The 14,145-nt window shown below is 45.6% G+C and overlaps 1 protein-coding gene across 1 annotated transcript in view; it reads right to left on the bottom strand.

Annotated features, from left to right (window-relative positions):
• The window catches only part of Drd2 (dopamine receptor D2), a 74,921-nt gene extending 64,974 nt beyond the window's left edge, over positions 1-9,947 (bottom strand). Inside the window, exon 1 of the mRNA XM_008832752.3 lies at positions 9,620-9,947. The gene's annotated coding sequence lies outside the window, so the exon portion shown is untranslated. The remainder of the gene's footprint in view (positions 1-9,619) is intronic.
• Positions 9,948-14,145: the final 4,198 nt, after the last annotated feature.

Raw genomic sequence — 14,145 nt, 5'->3', positions numbered from 1 at the left:
TAATCTCTTCTCTTTTATTCCTGGTACTTATTACCTTCTAACATACTCAGTAATTAACTTCCTATATTATTATTATTTACCATTTATCTCCATCCTCTAGAATATAAAGTTCAAGAAGACAGATATCTTTGTTTTGTTTACTGATGTATTTGCAACCAAAATGAGTATGTACTATATAGCAAGTGTTTAATAATACTTGTTCAATGAGAGAATGAGAGAGAAGAGAAACAAAACACATGCTGCATGGGTACCAAAGCAGAAGACACTCAGAGAAGAAGAGCGTAGGAAGGCAGAACACAGAAACCAGAAGCTGGTCTGAAAGATGATGGCAGTGGGGGTTCATAGCCATGGTGTGCAAAACACAGGCTTCCAGTCCTCAGAACATGAGCAGAGCGCCCCCTGAGGCCCACAAGAGGAGTGTTATTCCAGTAACAAAAGGTTATTTTCATTTATTTATTATTTATTTATTTATTTATTATATGTGTATAAGTGTTTTGCCTGCATGTATGTAGGTGCACCACATGAATGCAATGCACAAAGAGGCCAGAAGAGGGCTTTGGATCCCACAGAACTGGAATTACTGACAGTTGTTAGCTGTCATATGGGTGCTGGGAACTGAACTGGGTCCTGTGCAAAAGCAGCTAGTGCTGTTAACCACCAAGCCATCTCTCCAGCTCCTAGAAGGCCATTTGTACACAGTGGACGGTGAATAGACTCAATGCCATTTTTTAAGACAAGTGGGAATAACTTCATGGAGAATAATTTCAGAGTGTACATCTGTTATCTATTGTTGCATAACCAACTGTCCTAGAGCTTAGCAATTTAGAACAATAAAAACATATTGCTTTATAGTTTCTGCGGGTCATGAATGTAGACAGATTCGTTGGGAAGTTCTGGCTCAGAGTCTTCAAAAGTTTCCAGGGACAGTATTGGCTATTGTCACTTGAAGACTCCTCTTGGGGAGGACTCCTGTTTCCAAGATACTTCATCCTATCTGTTGGCTGGAACTTCCTTACCAGGCAAGCCTTTCCAGAGAACTCCAGGCATGCCCTCATGGTATGAGCTGATTCTCTCCAGAACAGCAATCCAAGACAGAACCAGGTGGAATTTGTGAAACTATTCAGGACTTTTCCTCAGAAAATCACTCTGTCCTTCAAGCATTATATTATCCTTTTGGCTCACAGGTGTGCCATGCTCAATGTAGGAATAGATAATACAAGGGCATAAATGCCAGGAGGTGGGAGTCTGTGGACCATCCTGGAGAATGGCTACTGTGGATTGTAACTGGGAGCAATGATTGTAAAGAAGCATCTGGGATTTTGAAGGTCAGTGTAGGAACATCACCACCTCCCTCCAGTTCCCCAGAGAACTGGCCACAGACATTGTGCCATTAGTCATCCGAAGTCAGCCTAGGCCTTTAGCTATACACATCACCAAGAATACACTTGGAGACCCTTGCATCTTCTGCTTTGGACCTGCACGTCAGTTTCTGCATCTTGTCGATCCTGCCCTCATCAACCCTGCTACAAGTGAATGAAAGGAACTCAATCTAAAACAGGAATGATTGAGGAAACTGACCTGGGAACAGACTATCTGCCATACCTTCCAAGATCTCCTATCATCAATAAGTAACAAGCATGTATAATTGACCAGACGTAGATGCATCACACACAAGAATCCTTCCCAAGAAAAGATTCATAGACAGATGAAAAAGCCCAAGAGAGTGAGTAGCTTTCTGATTGGAGAGTGCCAGAGCCAGAGGCTATGAATTCTGTCCTCCTTTCTCAGGCAGGATCATGCTTCATGCAAACACATGAAGGCCATTTGCTCCTGCCACTAACGTCCCTAGAAGAAGCAGAGCATGGTGTTTTTTTTAAAAAAACTAGTTTTAGGGGTCTGCTCAGTGTGAAGTGCTCTGGCCCACTCTGTTTGGAAAAGGTGGAAATGTCTTTGTCCCTGGACACTGGTACATTCTCCTTATTTATATATTGGTTTCAGGGTGTGTGTGTGTGTGTGTGTGTGTGTGTGCACGCGCGTGCGCGCGCACACGTGCTACATGAGCTGGTATGCATACATGCCCATGTATGTGGGTACAGAAGCCAGAGGAAGATGGTAGGTATCTTGCTCTTATGACTCTCTGTCTTATTCCCTTGAGACAGTGTCTCCCACTGAAGGTAGGCTGGCATCCAGCAAGTTCCAGCTGTCCCTCCTGTCTCTGTCCCCTACTCCCAAATGATAGAGTTAAAAGTGCACACGGCCATGCCCAGCTTTATGCATGGATGATAGGATTGAAACTCAGGTCTTCATGCTTGCACAGCAAGCATACACCCAAATGAATTATGTCTGCAGTCCTTTTTTATTTTTAATAAAAAGAGGCCTTTTCCAGACTGCATACCACCCATCATCGCCACCAATCAGGAAGGCTCCAACCACAAAGTAGCAGATAAAGGGCGCAGAAAGCCAAGGAGAAAAATGAGGCCATGCAAAGCCATCACCAGGAAGATGGATACATCTTCCTGGCTTGTGTGGAGTGAGATGGGAGCTCAGTGGTGCCTAACTCAAAGGGATGACAAAGAATTCAAACCACTCTTGCCCAGGATAAGAGGTCCTGACAGGTGCCCGCCAAAGTATTTTGGTGAGGATAAATGGTAAGTGTAAGGAAATAGTGTAAGCTCGAAAGTTTTAGGAACATAATTTCAGAGATGTAAAATCGGCTTCTGAATTAGTGCAGCCAATGCACCTGATGTGTTCCCCCTCACGTTCCTCACTTAACTGGAACAATCCCTCACGTTCCTCACTTAACTGGAACAATCCCTCACATTCCTTACTTAACTGGAACAATCCCTACAGTTAGCACTTGGAGGTTGCTAACCAGGGAGTGTTTCAAATGCCTCAAGTCTGTTACCTTTAGTCATTATTGCCAGATGATGCTGGCATCGACATTCACTCATAGACAGAAACCTAAGGTGATAGAGGTTAATCAACCTGCCCACAGCAAGAAAGTGTTAGAATCAAGTCTCGGGCAGCTAATTTTGGAGCCCACAGACTTGACTGTTAAAGTTGTTTTTCAAAGGCTTAAGCAGGAGCCAAATGTCAATCCACGCCATCAATAAAACTTATAGTGAGGTTCAACAGGCCAGAAACCTTCCGACTTATTACAAGGTAAAAATCATTTTCCCATCATTTTAGTGTTTTCAGTACTTTTGAATTCTGGAGGAATTCCAATCTAGGCAGCATTTTAGTTCCCTTATTTTGGTCCTGAAGAAACTTACTCACAGGTTAGCTGTCCTGACCAAAGACAGCCAGGCCTCTCCTGCTTCTGCCCACCAGAAGAGCACTGAACAGCCAATCCTTAAATACAGTGTTCATGAGTCACTCTTATATGTGAGGGATGCCAGGACATTCTATCTCACTTCTCTATTTAGTCAGAAAGCTTTGTCCTAGAGACTGACAGGTTTTCATCCAAGGTATCTATCATAAGAAACCAAGAAATGGGCCTACAGGTTGGCAGGAGACTTTTTTTTACTCCTTGGACAGCTTGATTCACTCAAAGAGCTGTGGGAGAAGAGGCCATGTTATCACATCTCCAGTGCAGCTTGGCAGAGCACCCATCCATACCTAGTCCCCTGCTCCTCCCTCCAAGTTAGAAGGCTCAGTGGACGCGTCCTCTCTTTTGCTCCTGTCTCCCAGCCCCCCAACTCCATCATTTGCTGAGGTGCATTCCCAGTGCATTGCATCTAAAGGAGCCCAGATTCAATACTGAGCAATACTTCTTAGCTAACTCTCAAATTTCAGAATCCCATGGAGTTATTTCATGCATCCTCTCCATCTGCTGACTCCTCTGCTCACATTCCTAGTGTCATCTGCAAAATTTACTAGCACTTCAGCTTATTAAATAAGACTTATCCAGGCTGGAGATATGGCTCCGTTGATAAGAAAACTTGCTGTGCAAGCACGAGGACCTGAGTCCAGATCCCCCCACCAACCATGAAAAAGCCAAACATGACCATGCACACTATAACCCAGAAATGGATGAGAGAGCAGAGAGAAGATCCCAGGGTTTCACTGGTCAGCCAATCTAGGGCAAGCTCTGGTATCAGGAGAATAAAACAGAGTGATAAAGCAGGACACCTGACTTCTGACTCTGGCCTTTGCACATGTGCCCAAGTGTGCATGCACAAACACACGTATACACACACATGCACACATAAACACCATAAACACCACACACACATCACATGCATATATACAATATACCACATACACATATATACACACACATACACTACACACATACCATACACACGCCACATACACATACATACCATACATCACACACATACACATACACCACACACATACATTTACCACACGCACCATACATTGCACACACCATATACACATACATATACACCACACACACACACACACACACACACACACACACACACACACACACACGGACTTATCCCGTCTCTATTTTTCTCCTTCTCTTATGATTTCTGCCACTTACATAAGTCAGGAAGACCTATTATCTAACCATCATACAGCCTGGCTTTGACTTTTCATCCCACACCTTAACTGTGTGACCTTACAAAAGCCACTTCAAGCCTGTGCTCCTTCCTCTATAAACGGGGATAGTAAGAGTACCTGTTTCCTTGAGTTTTTACAGGATGGGGGATTGAAATGAAAAAACACAAGTTAAATACTGTGTACAGAGAGTGAGTGATAAATATTTGCTGCTGTGACAATGAGGCCAACAATTGGGAGACTGGTAAGCAGGCCCACTTGTCGAAAGCAGCCATTCTAAGGAAGTCTGTGAGTGAGCCACTTTCCCAGACCAAGGGTTCCCAGGGAACTGCTCCTGATGCTGCTGCCTGGGGTAACAGGAAGGAACAGAGGCAATTATACAATGCAACAAAAATAATTTCATTTCTAATGCCTTTCCCTGCTGGGCCACTTAGACCCAAACAATAACAACAAGGCGGGGGTGGAAATGAGCAGGCTAGGCTCATTCTGAAGGAGCCCAGTGATGAATAGATGGGCCCCAGGACTCACATTGTCTCCCAGACATCTACAGGGGAAAGTCCCTGGGGCCACAGTTGTAGTTCTATGCTGGGAGGCAGGGCCCTGGGCCATTAGAAGCTAAGTCTGCCTGACCTCACTGATCAGCCTCTCTATGGGAGCAGGCTGACATCACTCCAGGGCTCCAGGGAAAGTCAGAGGTCCTCCCTTCTCTTTCCACCCCTGAAGACAGCAGACTTTCCTCTTCTCCTCCTGGGGAAAGTGGAAATCCTTGCAGGTGCCCACAAATGATAACAAAACTGCCCAGACTGCATGAAGCCGATGCTTATATCCAGAGTATTCTTAATGTCAGTTTATTCTGGGACCTCCTACAAGCCTTTTGATTTTGTTCCCACCTTTACACACTGCCCAGTCTCCAAAATGCTCCAATACATCTCTAGGTTTCTCAGTTTGGAGCACTGCTACAGTATAGCCTTTTCTACCAAGGGGAGGAGGGAGTCCCCAGATCCCAGTGACTCATCTCTGCCTCCTCCCTGAATATTGGAGCCTATGGGGAGCCTTGACTCTTCTGAAGAGAAACATTCCACTGTTTCCTAGGGAGAGAATTCAAGGCTCTCTTTGGGGCCAGCTTGGCTGCCAGAGCTGTCAATTTAACCCATTTATCAGACTAAGATGAAAGGGACAAGGTGAGGCAAGATGTATAGTTCAATGGGAAAGTTTCTCTCCTGTTTCTGGACTCAGATGCAAACTAAGTGGCTTATATTTTTATTTCTTCTCCATCATCACGTATAGACACTATAATCAAGCTACTTTCCAAACTCATACAGATAGATAATATGATCCTATTATATTTTTAAAATAAGAAAAATGCCCTCAATCATGCTGATGATAGGGAGAAATAAGAAACAGTATATTAATGCTGGATTCCAGCACTATTAGAGGAACTGAAAATATGGGGATAATTTCAATCTGTGACCTAGAATTGGTGAATAAGCAATTTGTACACCTTCGGTATCTCCATTAAGTACCATGGAAATCTGGAGGAGATATAAGCAAAAGACAAACTCTGGAGTCCTCCCAGGGCCACAGGATATAGTGGTCGAGGAGGGGAAAATGATACTGGCATTAAGCTAAGAGGCCATAGGAAGAAGAGGGCTCCTTCAGAGATGCTGAGTCAAGCTGTGCCCTTTCTGCTGCCTATAGTTTCCAAGCTTTTCCTATATGCCAAATGTATCCCTGTTAAGCAGAACATATAGTAAGATGGGGAAGCTTTGATTGCTAAGTACAATCCTAGGATCCAGGAACTAGAAACCTGACACAATTCTTTTGTGAGAGAACTTTAGTAACAGGAGAGAAGCTAAATATTTCTGGGCACTCATCTTATTTGGAAGCAGGGACATCCAGGATGACTTCTGAGGAGCACAAACAACCTAAGGTTCTAAAGTCCTGTAAACAATGTCTTAGGATATGTGAATGACTTGACCACACTTCTAATTTCTTTCTAAAATGTGAAACCTTAGGTGACTGTGAGCTGCTGATATACAACATGGTTTGGGAAGGTTTCTCAAATATGGCTCAGTAAAAATATCCACGTCCTGCCTAGGTGATGAAATACCTTCCCTGCTAGAGGTTCAGATATTAGTCATAAAGGGAAAAGAAAGAGTGGTGGGTCAGAAAGGACAAGTCAAGGGAAGAGACAGGGTTGGTTCAAGGTCTCATCATACTTGTCCCATGTGTGCATGCATGCATGCTTGCACTCACACACACACACACACATACACACAGGTACCTGGACACAGTGTGACCACACTTCTGTTCAACACAACAGTGCAGGTGTCACTTGCAGGGAAGATAGAGACATCTCTCTCCAGGCAGAGTTCATGAATCATTCCCTTTCCCAAATCTTTTCTTGTTCTCAAAGAACAGTGACACGAGACTCATGTGACTTTAGCAGGTCATCTCAGGAATATTTAAAGCAGTGTTTCTGATAAGGCCCTGAGCACCTCCCCCCTTTGATTCCTTTGGTAGCAAAAGAGCAACAGAAAAGTTTCTTTCAATTGCAGTTTCTTCTAAATTATTCTTGAAGTTACATTTGCATCTTCTAAACAGAAATCATCCAACCTCGAAGACTGACTGGCTCACAGATGGCTGATTCATCGCCACAAACTTCCCAGTTTATGGAGCAAAGAATCAAATGATTACAGTTAACAAGTCACTGCCAGGAGGGCATGAGTGGCTACCAGCCTTGGGGAGCATGATGTACTACTACTAGACTGAACTAATCACTCCTTGGCATTTCATGAGCAGTTGTGTTAGCAGATCACAACACATGCACAATAAAATGCCATCACCCACAAGAAGGGGAGGGCAAGAGGCATGCACTGGGTTAGCCCCAAGAGAAAGGCAGTTAGTATACAAGGCCACCTGCAGACATATTGGTGATTCCTAGAGAGGCTAAAAAAAAATCAGTTTGAAAAAGAAGCAAAGCCAGGAGAATCCTGGGGGAGGAGGGGAGGAGATTGAATTGCATCTTTTGTCACAGCAACCAGACTGAATCAGTGGAAGGTTGGGTCTTCCACCTCCATTCCCATATTTAAAGAATTTAACATGAATAACTTTGAGAGATGATGGGATAAGTTAGAAACCTGAATTTTATCAATTAAAAATATACACAGATTCTTATAACTCTGAACTTTCATGATAGGCAATTTCCCAAAAGGGCATACATATGAATCACCCAGAATCACAGTTAAAACATAAGCCCATAGGCCTCAGCTTGAGAGTCTTATTCAGCATTTTATTCAGGGAAGAAGCAAAAATATGTGTTTTTATCCAGCTTCCCAGATGATTCAGATGTAGAGAGGGATATTTTTTTTTCTTTAAATTGCTTAGAGAAATGCTGCCTGGGGCCTCTACAACACATCGGAATCTTTTCATTTTCCAGGCAAGGAAGGTGGCTGGAACTCGAAACATTCTTTAACAGACCAAAGCTTGGAAATTCTGAGCATATAGTCCAATGGTAGAGCATTTGCTTAGCACGTGCAAGGCCCTGGTTTTTATCCCCAGCTCCATGACCGAACAAGAAGTCCAAGACTGGGAGGCCCAGTCTCATTTAGTTCTAACCTTCCCAATCCCCTTCTCTGTCTGAGGTCTGAGCTCAGAGATGTTATCAGAGCCCCCCTAAAGACAAATTTGCCATGCATTTTGAACACTAAGCAGAGAAGTCCGAGGCAGGGGGCTGGAACCCAGTAAGCCAGCTTGCTGATTCTCTTAAAATTGGTTGCATTCACTGAAGCAGCTCTCTGCCCACCCTCACCAAAGAGCAGCACATGGGAAAGATGAAAAGAATGCTTTTCCAAGTGGCCCTAATGCAGCAGGATGAATCAGGCATAGGCCCAGTATTTGCATCTGAAGGGGGGTTGGGGCTACTACAATGAACATCTAGTTCTCCAGGATAGGATCAAGGATTAGCCTGAAAGGTTGTAGCCCGGTCAGAATCCAGAAATGGTTGAATCTGGTGAAGGATCTAGAGAGAGGGAGTCCACACATTGGCTTGCACCTCACCCAACATTCATGAACCCAGCACAGAAAGTAGCAAGGTGCCCAGGCCGGCGACACTGACTCGCTGAAGCAGCTACCCTGGGGCTGAGAGCAAAGTCCTGACCCCAGGGAGCTGCAGTGCCGTGACTTGTGTCCATGGCGAAGAAGCCTGTTGTGTCGATGCAACGGGCTCTCTTACCTCTGCTTCCCAAGGGAACCGCTCACAGGCTGCCTGCCTCCGCAGACAGGGACAAGGACTCGCTCTGCCTGACGCTTAGAGCTGCCTCTTGTCCCTGCATAGAGACCTAGTGGGGATCTTGATCCATCCCAGATCTGGACAGTCGCCCTGTGCCACTGTCCCCCGCCCTCACCGTCACCTGCACTCGAGGATCGAAATGGGTCTTGAAAATCGAGCTCTCTTCCCCCACTGAGTCTCAGTGAAGCAGAGACTGAGAATTCAGCACTAAGGACAGCGGCAAACCTAGCAGTGATGAGAAACTACAGCAGGAGCCCGCCTCTTCCTCACCCTTGGCTTTTACCCTTTGAAAAGTCTAAGGTTGCACCAATACAGAAATGCCAAAAAAAAAAAAAAAAAAAAAAAAAAAAAAAAAAAAAAAAAAAAAAAAAAAAAAAAAAAAAAAAAAAAAAAAAAAAAAACCTTCTTCCTCTGGGGCGGTGGAAAACTCTGGTGCGAGCCCTGGGGTCCGCATCTCGGGTGTCAAGGGGAAAAGTGCCCTACCAAGATCTTTGGGGGTCAGCCGCCCTCCGAAACCACGGTTGCGCCCGCTGGTACCCACGATAAAGACTCCCACCTGGGCGGCGCAAAGGGTGCCAAGAAGGGAGGAGAGGGGATGGCGGACGCCGGGTTGCCCATGCCTCTGGCGAAATCTGCCCGACGGAGACTTGGTGGGAAGGGTGCTCCTGGACAAGCGGAGCTAGAGTGGCCCGACAAACTTCTGTTCCCAGCCGCTCAGCCCTGGGCGCTCTCTCTCCGCTCCCTGTCCCCCTTGTTGCGGCCACCAGTCTCCTGTCACTGCATTCTGTCCTTGCTTACCTTCAAGCCATAGGGCGCCCGGGGGCAGAGACGGCGCGGGCTGCTCGAGGCTTCCGGCTCCCGCCGCATTCACGCGCGGCCGCCCCTCCGGCAGCCGTCCGGGGCCGCCAATCCCCTCGGCGGGTCCCTCGGCTCCCGGCCCCGCCGCACCGCTCGAGTCCCCGGCGGGCAGCCGCTCGGCCAGCTCGGGCCCGCGGGGAGAAGTGGGCCGGCCACGGTGGGGCAGGGTGAGGCGGGGCCGGCCGCAGAGCGGGAGGGCGGGAGCGCGGTGCTGGGACCAGGCGCGGAGAGGGGTGGCGCGGCGCGGGAGGCAGCCAGCTCCAGCACTGAGGCTGGACAGCTCGGCGGAGCCAGATCGCAGGGAGCTGGGGGAATGGGGGCGGGGCCGCCCTGGCCACGAGGCGCCCTGGGGCCCCGCCCTTCGGACAGGCCCCACCCACCCAGCGCCGGGGTGCCAGCTCCGCACTTTGGGGTCTGGGGAGGGAAGCCTGGAGAGCTGAGACAGCGCATCAATCTCTGCCTTTGAGTCTAGGACTGATGAAGCTATGGGACCGCCCACCACTGTTGTACCCTTACCCCCCCCCCCCCAAGTAACACCCAGTCCATCCAAGCATGCTCTGGTCCAACATTCCCAAAACCTGCTGGTCTAGGCCCTCCTTCGAGGAGTTAGCGAGCAAGGGTTGGGCCAGCACTACCCACCCATCAAGTCTCTGAGGAGGAATAGGTTCGGGAAGGAGGTCCAGAGTCCCTGCACTACCTCAGGTCTGGAAATCACAGCTGTCAGTCCTGCCGCTGGGCTTTCCCAAAGGAAAATCTTAGGCAGAGAGGACCTGAGAGGGGAACGCTAAAGAAGGCTTTAGGGGTTCCAGTTCTCCCTTGCCTCCACTCTGAGGTGTGTGCCAGCCCGAGAAGGAGGAGGAAGAGGGGAGGAGGTGCTGTTCTGCAGCCCTGCGCAGGGTCATTTTTCATGGGGAACGCCTTCTCCCCTATCTTTTACATCTTCAGCAGTTAATGCCCTGCCTCTGTTGTTGGCCTCTACATCAGATTCAGGGATCACAACGAGGAATAAGGCATAAAGCCAGGCTCTTGTTCCCACATGATACCAATCTAGAGTGGACACCTGTGACTTAATCAAATGTTAAGAAGTTTGAAAAGGGGAGAGCTCACAAGAGCTGAGCATTGAAAGGGCAATGCGAATTCCCAAGGAGAAGGTGGCACCAAATTCCAAGAACGGCACAGAGAATTGTCTCCATGTAGCAGGAAGTTAGTCCTACATGACTAGAGTTGTGTCACTCTGCCCCAAAGATGAAATCTCTTCCAATGGCCCACACAGTTCTAGAAAATAAGGGTTGGGAAAGACTTCAGCATTCATCTAATCCCTCTTTAGTTAAGAAGGGGAAACTGAGGCCCAGGGGAAGGAGCAACATTTCAAACCCAATAGGGATTGAACAGTGAAACAGTTCCTATCTCCCAACACACAGCTCAATGTATTTCTCAGATATGGCCATCTGTGGAAGCATTTGGAGGAGAGGAAATTAACTGAAGAGTGAATCCCTCCCTCCACCCCTCTCTGTTATTCTATACACCTGGCCTGTTCACTGCCTTCTGCACACTTGGTAGCAAGGTCTTAGAGCCATCAGAAATATTAGCATTTTGTCATATCTGCTTTTTCTGAGAATTTCATACATAGGTAATATATTTGCATTACTTGCATCCCTCCCAGCCCCCACCAACTCCTCCATGCCCACTCCCTCTCAACTGGAGAAAGTTGATTGTCCCTCTCTCAGCATCCACTGATTCCCTGTAGCTCTTCATCTTAAGCTGGGACCCTGTAACATTTCCCCCAAATCTTCATATTTTCCCTTAAAGCAAGTAAGCATTACAGATATGGTTGAAATCCAATTTTCCCCCTGTGTGTTCTTGGTCCATTCTTCCTAAGATGTAAACCACTTCAAGAGGGACTTAATGCTTCTCAGCTCACCACCTATATATAGTTTTTAAAAATATTTTATTTATTGTTTTTTATTTTTGTTGCTTTTTTAAGTGTTTTCTTTTAATTCTTAATAACTACATGATTAGAAGAAGCATTTCATTACAGCTTTAATATATTCAGTAACACACTCCAGAGCAAGAATACATCTCTTTCACAAGTGGCTGTAAGTTTCTAGGTTCACAGTTGAATTAATACAGTTATACAATACTGAACTCAGTATAAACCCTGTAAGACATAAAACCGAATGCTAACACTGAGATGTTGACGCATGCATCTCTAATCTATATTTGTCTGATTATTACTAGTCATACTTGGTTGCACTCAGATCCTTGGCACCTGTGTATGGCTTCATCGGGTAGATTTCAATGGTAATGTTTATCACCTCTACTAATTAACAGGGCATAAATTTCCATGCTTCTTCCTCAAATATAATACATTTTCTAAAAAAATTGTTGATTTGTGTGTGTGTGTGTGTGTGTGTGTGTGTATCACACAGAACACCCCAAACTATCTTATTCAACTATACACCCACTTCCCAGATGGCACCCTCCCATAGCCTCCCTCCCCCCACTAGAGCCCTTATACTCTGATATCCCTGCTACTGTCTGCTGTGTTGCCGGCACCCCGAGCCATTCCCCACTACTTGTCCATCTGGTGAATCTAGTCAGCCTATCTAGAGGTCTTTGTTTTAGGAAGGTCAGCTGTTCCTCATCTAGCCCCAATCAGTTGTCAATATTCCTTTGGATAAGATTGGGGTCTGTTGTTCATTTTCCAGTTCTATGCTGGGTTACTATCTGAGAGTCCCTTTGGCCACCTTGGGCAACAACTCAAAAGAAGGTTTCTCCTATCTGGCATTGTTGCTTGCTATGTAGCCTTTAGCTATGCATATGGACTCTTTAAAAATTATATTGGCCCCTTTAATCTTTGGTTATAGTTTCCTTTTGGGTGTTTAAGGCCATACAGTTGGACCAGATAAACCAATTTATTTTGCTCGACCATAGTTGGCTTCACTTGGAAGCATGAAGGAAATGATTCCTCCGTGTTGACCCTCCTCTTTGTAGACTGGACACTGGTTCAAATCCATCTGGTAGGGTCTCCCCAGCCTCCTTGATCAAGAGGACAGGTGACCCACCACAATTACAGGACATTTTGAGAGATGCTCATAGTCCCCAGGAACTAGTCGACCTAGGAGGGCAAGGAGCAAAACTGTCCTTTATGTCCCTCTGACCAAATTATTAAAGGCCTCAAAGTATGTCTGTTAAACATCCAAGAAGGTTAGTTCCACCAGTCTGGTACTTTTAATTACTGTGTGTTATGGAGATAAATCTTGGGCAAAGACCAATTGTTCTCAGGTAAACCTTACCTAGTCATATATTTTTGATCTGCTATGTATAATTTGTCAGGATTGTTGGAGTAATGTGGTCCCCTCTGGTTTTTACAACTAGCTAGGCATTATTTATCTCTTGCATTGTCTCACCCCTCCATCATGGTTTTCCCACTTAAGGTGCCCCCATTTCCCTCCATTCTCCCATAATAATACCCTTCTCCTAAGGTCCTATCTCTCTTGAGATCCTTCTTTCCCTTTATCCCCTAGGTTCCTTGTATACCCTTCCCTCTCCACTCCCTTAAACTAACCAAGTTTTTATCCATATCTCCCTTATTAAGGCCTGTTTCCTACTGTTCTTCTCTTTAAGGGTCTTTCTTTTCCTTTATCTCCCTGTTTCCTTTCCATTATCCTGGTTCGTGTAATTATATCTGGACACATACTCACTTATCAGGGTTTGGTTCTAGGATCCACATTTGAGGGGGAACATACGTCGATTTTTTTTTTCTGAGTCTGTTACTTCACTTAGTATAACAGTTCCATCCATCTGCATGCAAATTTCATGATTTCATTTTTCTTTAGTGTTGAGTAAAACTCCATTGTATAAATGAACCACATTTTCATTATCCACTTGTCAATTGAGGGACACTTAGGTTGCTTCCATCTCTTAGCTATTGTGAAAAGAGCAGCAACAAACATGGATGTGCAAGTGTCTCTGCAATAGGATGAGTTCTTTGTGTATATGCCAAGGAGTGGTATAACTGGGTCAAATTGTAGGTTCATTTGTACTTTTTTAAGAGATCTCCACACTGCTTTCCATAGGGGTTAAACAAGTTTGCAGCCCCACCAGCAGTGGATGAGTGTTCCCCTTTCCCCACATCCTCTCCAACATTTGGTATCATTTGTTCTCTTGATCTTAGCCAGTCTGACTGGGGTAAGATGAAATCTTAAAGCGGTTTTATTTGCATTTCTCTAATTATTAGTGATATTGAGCACTTTTAAAGGTGTTTCTTAGCCGTTTTCATTTCTTCGTTTGAGAACTCTCTGTTCAGGTCTATCACCCATCTCTGTATTGGGTCTTTTATTTTCTTACTTTTTTCTTATTGCAGTTCTTTGTTTATTCTGGATATTAATCCTCTGTCGGATGTGTAGCTGGTGAAGATTTTCTCCCACTCAGTGGGTTTCCTCTTCTCTTCCTTTGTTGTTCCT

This window comes from Nannospalax galili, unplaced genomic scaffold, assembly GCF_000622305.1.
Source record: "Nannospalax galili isolate Female #2095 unplaced genomic scaffold, S.galili_v1.0 scaffold335, whole genome shotgun sequence".
In the NCBI taxonomy this organism is placed as follows: domain Eukaryota; kingdom Metazoa; phylum Chordata; class Mammalia; order Rodentia; family Spalacidae; genus Nannospalax; species Nannospalax galili.
This window is presented reverse-complemented; position numbering and strand designations above follow the sequence as displayed.